The sequence below is a fragment of the Mus caroli genome, chromosome 5 (assembly GCF_900094665.2).
Source record: "Mus caroli chromosome 5, CAROLI_EIJ_v1.1, whole genome shotgun sequence".
In the NCBI taxonomy this organism is placed as follows: Eukaryota; Metazoa; Chordata; class Mammalia; order Rodentia; family Muridae; genus Mus; species Mus caroli.
Window position 1 is genome coordinate 106,771,490 of NC_034574.1, and position 8,764 is coordinate 106,780,253.

At 50.4% G+C, this 8,764-nt stretch overlaps 1 protein-coding gene across 1 annotated transcript in view; it reads right to left on the reverse strand.

Annotated features, from left to right (window-relative positions):
- Selplg (selectin P ligand) overlaps window positions 1–7,897 on the reverse strand; it is a 12,281-nt gene extending 4,384 nt beyond the window's left edge. The window contains exon 1 of the mRNA XM_021163599.2: window positions 7,789–7,897. The gene's annotated coding sequence lies outside the window, so the exon portion shown is untranslated. The remainder of the gene's footprint in view (window positions 1–7,788) is intronic.
- Between the last annotated feature and the right edge of the window lie 867 nt (window positions 7,898–8,764).

The following is an 8,764-nucleotide window of genomic DNA, read 5'->3' on the forward strand; positions in this document are numbered from 1 at the left end:
GAAGAAGAAGAAGAAGAAGAAGAAGAAGAAGAAGAAGAAGAAGAAGAAGAAGAAGAAGAAGAAGAAGAGGAGGAGGAGGAGGAAGGAGGAGGAGGACCCAAGGATTCGAACTCTCATCATCAGGCTTGGCAGCAGACACTTTTACCAGCTGAGCCATCTCACCAGCCCTTAGTGTCTGTTCTAGGTATTCACGGTGTCATGGGGACAAGTTATAAGCAGACCAGCAGGTGTCACACTCATAGTACAGTAGCTGAGCAGAAGAGACCACCCTGGTTTGAGGATAGAGCCGGCTTGTCGGTCCTTAATGCTCCTCCTTATCAGCCACCCTCGATCCCATCTCTGTTCCTTCCCTGCCCCTACACAATCTTTGCCACTCCTCAGGTCTTTGCCTTAAAAAAAAAAAAAAAAGATATATTTGAGCTGAACAAAAAGGACACCAATAAACGTGCCAGAGTGGATGGGAAAAGGTCTCAGCCCTACACAAGAACTGCAGGCACAGGCCGGAGAGATGGCTCAGTGGGTAAGAGCACTTCCAGAGGTCCTGAGTTCAATTCCCAGCAACCCCATGGTGGCTCACAACCATCTATAATGGGATCCAATGCACTCTTCTGGTTTGCCCAAGGAATGCTGAAATTCGGAGAACTAAGTAAGTCTCCCCAGGAAAGAGCACACTGACTGGTCTCCCACTACCGAATAGTCGTCCCGGAAAACATGCATGCAAGTAACAGCATACAGACCGAGTGGGTTGTATTTAGGAATAAATGTGTATACACATACATATATGCATGTGACAAGGAAAAAGAGAGGCTGTGAACTTGAAAGAGAAGGTGGTAAGTGGCGGGCTCTGCGTATTGGTTGGTGCTCTATAGCAGGATACAACCGCTCTAATAGTGTCTCTGCAACAGACACCATCTAGACCTGTCACTTCCTGTGTCCTTTACTTGTGTGACTGGCAGGCAGGAGGGAGGGACAGGTGACTCTTACCTGAGGGCCCTTCTTTGCTTTGCTCAATCTGATCTCCTACACAGGTTACTTACAATTGCACTGACTTTATTTTTTTTTTAAGATTTGTTTATTTATTATATCTAAGTACACTGTAGCTGTCTTCACACCAGAAGAGGGCATCAGATTCCATTCCAGATGGTTGTGAGACACCAAGTGGTTGCTGGGATTAGAACTCAGGACTTTCAAAAGAGTTGTCAGAGCTCTTAACTGCTGAGCCATCTCTCCAGCCCTTGCACTGACTTTTTATAATGCATCTTTATGAGATTTTTTTCTTTTTTCTTTTCTTTTCTTTCTTTCTTTCTTTCTTTTCTTTTTTTTTTTTTTTTTTTTTTTTTTTTTTTTTTTTTTTGGTTTTTCGAGACAGGGTTTCTCTGTGTAGCCCTGGCTGTCCTGGAACTCACTCTGTAGACCAGGCTGGCCTCGAACTCAGAAATCTGCCTGCCTCTGCCTCCCGAGTGCTGGGATTAAAGGCGTGCACCATCACGCCTGGCTCTTATTTTTTTATTAGGTATTTTCTTCATTTACATTTGAGATTTTTTTGTTGTTATTGTTTGTTTTTTGTTGGTTTGAGACAGGGATTCTCTACACAGTCCTGGCTGTCCTGGAACTCACTCTGTAGACTAGGATGGCCTTGAATTCACAGAGATCTGCCTGCCTCTGCCTCCCCAGTGCTGGGACTAAGGTGTGGACCATCATACCTGGCTTGATCACATCTAACAAAGAAACAGTGAAAACAAAGAGTACGGTACTTGCAGGGACAGTTACCCCAGGACATGGCCCTAAGGGCGAGCCAGACAGTGCATCATAGAAGCTGTGTGACCTGGAGATAGATGCTTGCCTCTCTGAGCAGGGTTTCTCCTGAGGAAGAATACATGGCCCCTGTGTCTGCCCCACTTTCCTGATGGGGAGGGCGATGCAGGAAGAAGCCACCACCGGTGCCTGAAATCCATGTCATCATTACGACACCAACTCTGCGCTCACAAACACACACAACTCCCCTTGGTTCCTGGAAGGCAGAGACTCAACCACTTCCTGAAAGAAGGGGGTTGGGGCAGTACAGAGGCGAGTTCTGGGGGGCAAGGTAGCTTGGAGGGTCTGAGAGTTAGGAGCCCAAAGGGGTTCTCTCCATAGGTGGCTATCTGTTCTACCCACAATCCCCTGCACGCACAGGTACCCTAAGGTGAAGACAGCACTGACCGGAGTCCCACTCTCATCCCCACACAGTAGCTGCGTGACTCTGAGCGCCCTTTCTGACCCTCAGCTGCCTCATATGTAAAATGAGTGCTTCAAAGATGTCCCATATGTCACCTTCTGAAGGGAAGGAATCAGGGAATACCTTCTGTGGGGACACGCACACAGGGAGGCCTCAGGCTCAGAGGGCCATGGAGACGAAGCTTGCTGCTACCGTGGGCAGCCAGGACAGAGAGCCTTTCCCTGATGAGGGAAGGAAGGTGCAGGGTAGAGGCTCCAGGCATGCTAACCACTCAGGAGGACCGCTGCAGCCCGGGAGCTTGAGACCAGCCTGGACGACACAGCAAGACCCTGTCTCACATAAATAAGTAAATGCATTAATTAAGGAAAAGGAAGAGATGAGATTCCCTCAGAACGCCCTAATCTCTGTGCCTGGGCTTGACCAGAGCGACTAGCCTGACCCAGAAGTCATACATCACAGAAATCCCTCAGTCTCCAACAAACCAGGGCCACTAGCCACACCAGGCCAGTCGCTGCCATCTGTGTACCTCAACCGGACAGACCCTGGGACACTGCAGCATCCGTCCTCTGCAAGGAGGGACTCTTGGGGCGCCAGTGTGAGCCACGCCCACAGCCGGCGGACCACATCACGCCTCCACCGTGGGTGGGTGGGTTCTTCTGTAGACAAGCTCCCCCATCTTCTCCCAGGGAAGCAGTGGATCTCAGAACCCTCAGGATACAGATGAGGAAACCAAGCGTTGGAGGGATGGCTTGCCCCTCCCCACCTCATAGGACAGGAAAACAAATTGGGGCTGGGCTGAGCTGAGGGTGAAGACAGCCACATCCGACTTGTCTTGATGCTTGCCTGTTTCCTGCCCTTCACCCCTAACCCATAGCTACCTCCCTAACCCCTAACAGTTATGAAGAACAGGCTTCTAGGGGTCTCATTCCTCCATGAATCTTGGACCCTGGACACCACCTCAAAGTCTCAGACTCCAAGAGAAGCAAACCCTAAAGCAACAACCAGGGAAGATTGAGGCGCAGGCACCCCAGGTCCCATGAGGGGAGTATATCCTGGTGGATGGGACACTGAGTGGAGAATCAGATCAAACGATCTAAAAGCTGTGTGACCTTGGGCAACTCGATTTACCCCCTCAGAGCCATGGATGTCTTTTGCAGTATAGCTGTGCCTCAGTTTACCATAGAGTGTAGTCCCTATAAGTCCATGGTAGCATGAGCGTGTAAGAAATACATCAGCACACTTGGTCTGACACATAGAGTAGCCAGGCCCACCTAGAGCATGCTGGGAATGCTCACCTTAGCCTGCAGCCAGGCAACCTTGTCTAACACCAGCCTACAGGGTATAAGAATCAATAGCCCAGGGTAGATCGAACTCAAAACCCAGGGTGTGGGTTCTCCGGAATGGCTGTCACTTTCACAGTGCCGTAAATCATAACATTGATTGGGGGTCAGTGTGTGCAGAGACAAGAGAATCCAACTCCCCGTGGGGCTGCCGAGGGTGAGTGGGGGATGGTCCTTGTGAGATGCTCAGCAAGCACAAATGCTCCATAAAAGTCAGTTATCATCATCATCATCACCACCACCACCACCATCATCATCGTCATGATCACCATCACCATCATGAAACAGGGTTTCTCTATGTGGCCCTGGCTTGTCTGGAAACTCACTATGTGGACCAGGCTGGTCTTGAACTAATGGAGATCCACCTGCCTCTGCCTCCTAAGTGCTGGTACTAAAACCATGCATGGCTCATTGTCATGATTTTGAATTTTGCATTTAGGGCAAGGGGCTCTCTGCTAACTAACCACTGCCGTGTCCTGGGAAATCCCCAACCTTGGAGCAGGCTGTGACTGGCCTTTGGCTTCCTTAGAGAACTGAGAACGCTGGTCTCTAGGGCAGGACCTGGACACCGCCCTCAGTCTCAGCCTCCTCAGGTTTGTGAGTCACAGGTTCCAAGGGAGGCCTGCGGGCTGGGCATGGCTCCAAAAGCTGTGAATCCTTGGTGCATCCCCCATTGTAGGATAGGGGCTGTCACCCTGGTGTCCACTGGGCACTCAGAGCCGGTGGCCAGGAGCAGGAGCTTGAAGCCAGGCACACACATACACATACACACCCACACACACACAAATATACCCGCAGAGCCCGTCTCAGCCCCACACCATCTGTTCTTGGAGCCGTTCAAGGCTTGGTCCAGCATCTTCCACTCTGCAAACCTTCCTGACGTTTGTTTCCTAAGACTCCAAGTGAACCCATGAATCCCCTAAGCTCAGCACCACAGCCATCTGCGCTCTGAACCCTCAGTTCTGCACGCGTATGCTGTCTCCAGCTTCTTTGTGTTTGACAACCGACGCGTCTGCCTTTTGTGCCAATCTATTGAGGACGATTCCCACTCCCATTTTAGGGTTGCTGTGAGGCACAGGCTCATGTAGCCCAGGCTAGCCTACAACTGGCTGTAACCCAAAATGACCTTGAATTATTGAGTCTCCTCCCTCTTCCTCCCAAGTACTGAGATTAGAGCTGTGTGTCTTGACACTTGGCCTATTATCTATCTATCCATCCATCCATCCATCCATCTATCTACCCATCCATCTACCTATAGACATAGTGTCACTATATGACCCTGGCTGGCCTGGAACTTACTATGTAGACCAGACTGGCCTCAAACTCATAAAGAGCTCTGCCTGTCTTTGCCTCTAGAAAATTTTGAGATTAAAGGTGTATGTCTCCATTCCTGGGCCCTGCAACTTTTTACTAGTAGACAGCCCATGTGTCTACTTAATAGCCTGTGGCCCCTTGCAAGGCCACAAGCACAGGGTTAGGTAACTGGGGGCTCCTTAACTCCAGGTACCAAGCTTGGAGCTTGGCTTATTGGAACCCCAGGGCATTGGCCAGCTAACAGATGAGACCTGCAGTTTAGCGCAAATTAACTGAAGGCTTCCCCTGGTTTTCTAAAGAGGCATGGATAGCACACAGCCCAGCCCGCCTGTCTCCTGCTAGTGTCCTCCACTACCGGCTTTCTGCTCTATACAGCAAAGGGGACTGAGAGGCCTGGTCCCCGTGGGTTCAGGGTCCTGCAGCCAGAAGGCCTGCGCCACATCCTAGCTCCGTGCCTTCTTGGTCATGACGTCATCACATGTAGCTGCCTCTCCCTTCAGAGCCTGGTTTTCTCACCTATAAACAACAGCACCATCCACCAGGACCATCTATCTGGGTAACCCCCAAACCCCCTCTGGTGACCCACCCAGCACCCAACCCAGGTTTTCTGGAAATCTTAGTAGGAGGGCCCAGTCCCTTCCAGTTTCCAGTTTCAACTCTCTAGCTACTGGCCAAGCTGGTGAGGAAGGAACCTCCCCACAGGGTGTGGTACCAACGGAGGCACCCAGAAGAGCCACCTCCCTAGCCCTTGGACACCAAGAGGCCAGGCCCCTCGCAGATGGAAATGAGTTATGGGAAAAGGAGACCAGCAGAAACCCTGAGAAGTCCGGACAATAGGAGCTGATCTCCAGCTACAGGGGCAAAGGGCTTGGAGTGGGGGTGGGGGGTATGCTCAGAGGCAGAGCACTTGCAGAGCTTGAGAGCTGAGCTTGCGACAGAGCCTGGGCTCAAACCCCAACCTCACTCAGCAAAGACAACACAAATCTGCAGGCGTGGGGGATGGGACCTGCTTGGGTCTCCATTAGCTCCCAAGTTCAAGCTCTCCAGGATGGACTAGGGGTGTGGCCAGTGGGCTGTGTGCTCTCCTGGCGTGCATGAAGCTCTGGCCTTGATTTCCTGCATCAGTGAACCAGGTGTGGCAGAGGCACAGGCCTACACGGAGGCACAGAATTAAGGTCATCCTTGGCTACACGGTATGTTTGGGGCCAACCTTGGCTACGTGCGATTGTCTCAAAAACACTGAGCCGGAAGAGATGGCTCAGCAGTTCAGAGCATCACCTGCTCTTCCAGAGGACCAGGATCTCCAGCACTCATGGAGGCTCACATCCATCTGTAACGCCAGTCCCAAGGGCCTCATAAGGCACTGCACACATGTGATGCTAAGACACGAATGCTCTCTTTCTCTCTCTCTCTCTCTTTCTTTCTTTTTTTTTTTTGTTTTTAAGACATGCTCTCAAAACACACATACACATAAAACTTTTAAAAATATTAAGACTGGCCGGGCGGTGGTGGCGCACGCCTTTAATCCCAGCACTTGGGAGGCAGAGGCAGGTGGATTTCTGAGTTCGAGGCTAGCCTGGTCTACAAAGTGAGTTCCAGGACAGCCAGGGCTATACAGAGAAACCCTGTCTCGAAAAACCAAAAAAAAAAAAAAAAAAAAAAAAAAAAAATATTAAGACTAAGCCGGGCAGTGGTGGCACAGGCCTTTAATCCTAGCACTTGGGAGGCAGAGGTAGGTGGATTTCTGAGTTTGAGGCTAGCCTGGTCTACATAGTGAGTTCCAGGACAGCCAGGGCTACACAGAAAGCCTGTCTCGAAAAAAAATTAGTAATAATAAAATAATAATAATGATAATACCAACTTAAAAACAATTTCCTATGAACAAGTACTGTTTTCTCAATCTGATTTAATTAAGAAAAAAAAAAAAGGCAGGGCTGGTGAGATGGCTCAGTGGTTAAGATTGCCAACTGCTCTTCCAAAGGTCCTGAGTTCAAATCCCAGCCACCACATGGTGGCTCACAACCATCCGTAATGAGATCTGATGCTCTCTTCTGGAGTGTCTGAAGACAGCTACAGTGTACTTACATATAATAAATAAATATAAAAGAAAAAAAGGGGGGGTTTAAAGTGGAGGCTGGATGGCTCTGAGGGTCAAAGTGCTTGCTGAGGAAGCCTGCTGACCCGAGTTCAGTTCCCAAAACCCACCGTGGGAGAGAACTGACTCCCCCAAGTTATTCTCTGACCTCCACACATACTGCATAACACTCATGTGCCTGCTCATGCACACAAGAGCCCATGCCATATGCTCACATGCAAATAATAGTTAATAAATAATAATAAATGAAAATAAAAATTTAGATCCAAGAAGGCTGGTATGGTGGTGCATGCCTGTAACCTATAACCCTAGCATGAGGCCAAGGCAAGAGGCTAGCCTGGGCTATATAGAGTTCCAGGCTAGCCTATGAACAAATGGAGACCATATCTGATTTGAGGGAAGGAGGGAGGAGGAGAGAGAGGGAGAGAGACAGAGAGAGAGAGAGAGAGAGAGAGAGAGAGAATCCCAAAGAATGTTTCATGCCTTAACAACCTCAAGACAAACTCCACGACCTTTCTGGACTCGTCCAGACTCAGTCTCAGCTCTGGCCTTGAGCTTCCCACAGTTGAGAGGAAGGGTGGGATAGTTTCAGGGGAGAGGGCCCGGGCTTCTCTGAGTCTCCACACAGAGACTGCAAGGCCAGCCTGGTAAACAGGCAGCAGCTGAGCATTTTCAGCTAAGGGTGGAGAAGCCCAAGCCTCCTGGGAGACCTCGGCCCAGAATGTCAGTGCAACTCACAAGGGCCCAGGCACCTTGCGAAGGCGGGCTCCTTGTCCCTTGGGCCCCCAGCCACTCCCCATGGTTTTTCGAATCAGACTTACCGTGCCCAACAGAGCATGGGGCAGCTGCCTCAGGGCCCAGAAGCAAACGACTCTGCCTCAGTGACAGGGCCCCAGTCCACACTGCCAGACACTTGTGGTCCCAATCCGCCCGCCAACCCCCAACGGTAGGGTGTGGAAGAAGGAAGCGAGAATGAGGTTACTCAGGCTGGTCACGTGACGCGCCCACACCCCCTTGTTTGTGACAGCTTTGGTGACAAGTCTGATTAAAGCTGGGTGGGCAGTGTGATGGCGGTTTGTTGGGGCTGATAACAATCTTGAAAGTTCAAGGAAGGTATGGGGGAGTGCTTACTGTGAGGGGACCTCTGCATGAGACCTCAGAGAAGAGTCACAGCCTTGTTCTACTTACGGGCAACTGGAGAGAGGCAACCAGAGAGAACCCCTGCCATGGAAGCAAAGGCCAGATGGAAGGGAGGGAGGGTCTCAATGGAGATGGAGAATGGGAGGCAGAGGGGCAGGAACTGCAAATCACCCACCTCTTTGGGGCTTATGCTTAGAGTGTTTTTTGTGTGTGTGCACACGTGTGTGCTTGTGTGCACATATGTGTATATGTGTGTGTATGTGCATGCATTTGTACATATGCATGCTCATGCGTGCACGTATGTGCATATGTGTATACATGTGTGTATGCGCATGCATTTGTACTCGTGCTCATATGTGTGTACATGTGTGTATATGCACATGTTGTACGTATGTGCACGCATGTACACGTGTGTTTGTACGTGTGCTTGTGTGTGTGTGTCACATGCATTTGTGTGCATACCCCCCAACCTCTCCACGTCTCCACAGATCAGCTTGGCCTCAGGATCCTCCTTCCTCTGGGGCTATGAGGCTTTTCCTCTCACAGGGTTCTACATAAGTGGGTGTAGTGGCTCTCACGTCTAATCTTAGTGGTGAGGATGCCAAGGCAGGAAGAGTACTGTGGGTCTGAGGCTAGCCTGGGCTAAAGTTACTCGCT